This window comes from Ipomoea nil, unplaced genomic scaffold (assembly GCF_001879475.1).
Source record: "Ipomoea nil cultivar Tokyo-kokei standard unplaced genomic scaffold, Asagao_1.1 scaffold1277, whole genome shotgun sequence".
Classification (NCBI taxonomy): Eukaryota; Viridiplantae; Streptophyta; class Magnoliopsida; order Solanales; family Convolvulaceae; genus Ipomoea; species Ipomoea nil.
Genome location: NW_017617705.1, coordinates 205,706 through 209,586, shown reverse-complemented (window position 1 = coordinate 209,586; position 3,881 = coordinate 205,706).

Sequence of the window (3,881 nt, the reverse complement as noted above, 5' to 3'; positions counted from 1 at the left end):
ACCCGTGGTTCCGCCCGTGGGTACACTACCCACAAGCCTCTGTACCTGCGGGTGGGCGACGGGTAGGGCTCTCCCCGCTGTTCCGCCCGCGGGTACATACTCCTGGGCAAAATAATCCCTTCGGAGATTTTCTTCTCCAAACACAAATTCAAGTCCAAAACATGGCAAATCTCACCAAACACAACAAAATGACTTGAACCATGGAAAATGCCAAGCAATGGCACAAAGGAACCCTAAACACAAGCTCTAGATATGCAATATCACAAGACAAATGCATAAACCCTCACAATTCATAGCAAAACACATGTAGAATCCAAGAAATCACATATAGGTAAGAAAAATAGGTTTTGTAGAGCATGGGTTACCTCTTGAAGACCAAAAGACTTCACTTTACACCACAACAAGCTCTCCACAAGGCTTACTTTCCAAACCCACTTCAAGATTAAACCAAAAGATCATAAAGATCATACCTTTAAGAAAAAGACAACTAAGATGGAACCAAAAACACAAGATGAACTTAGATCTTACCCTCCTAGATGCCCAAATAGGTGAAAGGTTGAATCTTGGAAGCAAATCTTGGAATCTTGACAAGGGTCAAAACTTGGCTTGGAGAATAAGCTACACTTCTTTTCTAGAGAGAAGGTAGAACTAATTTCTAAGAATTGTAGGGAATGAAATGAAGAAGTCTTCTAGGTTAGGTTACAATACTAACTCTTGGTGAAAAGACAAGAATACCCTTACTAACCCTTAGAAAGTGTAAGGAACAATGGAACTCCCCTCAAAGCACAAGGTACAACACAACTTAAAGGTTGACTAGTCAAATTCTAGTCCTTGAGTATTAAAAATCAGGATTTTAGGAATTAATTCCTCAAATAAAATAGGATTAATTACTCAATTAATCTATGGATTGAAATGTGGATTTTTGGGGTGTCACAGCTCAAGAGATGATAATTAAAAAATATTTCACATTGAGCAATTATTTTGGAGAAAAATAAATAGTAAATCTTTGTAGCATAATCTCCAATACAAGATATGTGATATCAAATATAGTCTCAAGGTAAGGAACATATGTCAACATATACTCATGCAAATAATAGTTCATTTAAGCACATTTAGAAGCATAACTTCCTGCAATCATTGCACATAACATTTAAAATCTATAAGCACACACAATATTAAGCAAAATAATGAAAAGATATAGAGTTACCAACTGGGTGCATTTGATTTGTCATTTACTATCAATATACTATGCATCCCAATTTTCCTGCAAATAAAGTTAATTTGATTTTGGTACCCACATCTCTTTGGGTCCATGGGTGTTAGTAATTTTTGGTACCCAAATCCACCTAGTTCTTATTGAACCAAGATTAGGTGATTTGTAACCATTAAAGACTTTATAATCATAGCTAATTTTTGAAAAAAAATTTGGTGCCGGGTTTTGAAAATTGACTCGATCTTTTGGCACTTGGGAAGAAGATTGTTTGAGCCTATGAAAGGCATTAAATCTGGACTTAGTCCATAGTTTAATATCATTAAACCAATCTTGTTAAGAGGGATATAGTCTCCCTGCCCCAATTCTCGGATTTCTTCCCATTTTCCTATGAGGACTTTGTGCACTAGACTCATTGGCATTTTTCCATTTAGGAACAAACTTTTGCCTTTTTACAAACTGCTTTGGCGAAATATATTGATTTTGAGGCTTCGGCCTTGCAGTGTTGATTTTGGCGTTTGTTTAGTGACCAATTCCTTGTCTCACTGTGCTTTCTTGACCTTTTACAAATTTTACTACTTGGACTTTATTATTTAAAGTAGTAGTAGAATTGTTCAATTTCTCGGAGGCTTGAGAACACGATGGATCATAACCAAGTCCGGTTTTATCACTTGAGGGTTTTTGCATATTTACCATTTTATCCATTATTTTGGATGAATGTGTAAATGTTGCTATAACCTCTCTAAGGTTGTGTTCTCTCACTTCCTTTGATTTACACTCTTCTTGAAGTCGAATATTTTCGGCTTTCAAGTCTCTTATTTCAAATAGAGCATTTTGCAATTTTTCATTTAATTGATCTTTTTCAAGAATCAAAAGATTATTGCGCTCTTTGATTTCTGAGTGAGTGTCCATCATGGTTTGACAATCCTTCATTAAATGAAAGATAGACTCTCTAGTAAATGATGAACTTACAGAGTCAAAAGATTTAGAAGTTACCTCATCATCTTCTATTTCGTGTGTCATTAAGCACATGTCTTGATTATTTGATTCACTTACTATGCTCATGCCAAATAGTGCTGTGTCTTCTTTTGAGCTATCACTCTCATCACTTGAGGATAGTTCTGATTCACTTGTCTCCAAAGGATCACTGATCAAGGCTTTTCTCTTATCCTTCTTGAATCTTCTTTCCTTGGATTTGACTTCTTCCTCTACATTGTCAGTTTGATATTTGCTTACCTTGGGGTATGGACATTCGCCTATAAAATGTCCAGGCTTTCTACAATTGTAGCACAAGTATGCATTACCCTCAAGGTTGTTTCGTCTTTGCCTTCTCGACGAGCTTGCATGAGGAATAATTTTGGAGTTGTACTTCCTCATAAATTTCTTGAATTTCCTGACAAAGAAAGCAAAATTTTTGTCATTTAATAATTCATTATTTTCTACTGACCTTGATGTGGACAGTTGTTCGGCTACTAGTGCGTTGGTTCGTTCTTCTCGTTCTTCCTCCGTCCTTGACTTCATCTCAAATTCGTAGGCTTTGAGATCACTAAAGAGTTTCTCAGTTTATAGGGTTTTTAGATCCCTATGATCTCTCATGGCGGTGACTTTCATATCCCAACTTAATAGTAGACCGCATAGGATTTTGAGCGATATTTCCTTTTGATTAATGTCTTTTCCAAGATCATTAATCTCTCCCAAGATTTTAGCAAATCTTGTTTCCATGTCGGTAATATTCTCGCCACTTAGCATTTTGAAATCCTTAAATTTCTTTAATGCTATGGTAAGCTTGTTATCCTTCTCTTGTTCGTCTCCTTCGCCTATTTGAATGAGTGTTTCCCAAACTTCCTTCGTCGTCCTGCATTTACGAACTTTAAGAAAAATTGTATCATCAATAGATTTAAACAAAATATCCTTAGAAATATTATCCAAATTATTTCGCGTTCTATCTTCGTGAGTCCACTCCGCCTTAGGCTTTGAAACATATCGTGGAGTATCACTTGTCTGTACGGATGCAATGTTCACTTGCAAGATTTCAATAGGACCACAAGTGATTACTTCCCACATTTCATCATGTAGTGCGAATAAATGTACCTGCATACGAATTTTTCGATCATCAAATTTTTCTAAGGAAAATAATAAATTTTGGGCAAAAACCATATCTCTCTTCATTTTGAAGTTTTCGAGATCTGTCTAGTAGTCAAAATTGACTCAAATAGACAACCGCTCTGATACCAATTGTTGGTCCCGATAGGGTGGTAGAAAGTCTAGAGGAGAGGGGGGGGGGGGGGGGGGTGAATAGACTTTCTAAACTTTTCCACAATTAATAACATTTTGATAAGTTCAACTCCAAGTTACAAATAAATAACAAGATATTTAACTTGGGTGCACAGCGGAATAAATCAACAGTAAAGTGTTACATAAAAACAGAGAGATATATCAAATGCAATACGTTAGATATGCTTGAATAACTCAAATAATATGTATGCAAAAATTAACTCGCATGCGGACGTGGAAAGTACTAAACCCAAATGAGTTTATCTGTGTACGAAAAGGGTTAGTCACAATTGAATTTGCAAGTCAAAATTGATTTATGTGGGTATGCATGTATCTACGTATGAGATGGGAAATACAAATATTGAATTGTATTATATTGAATAAGCAAAATTAGAAT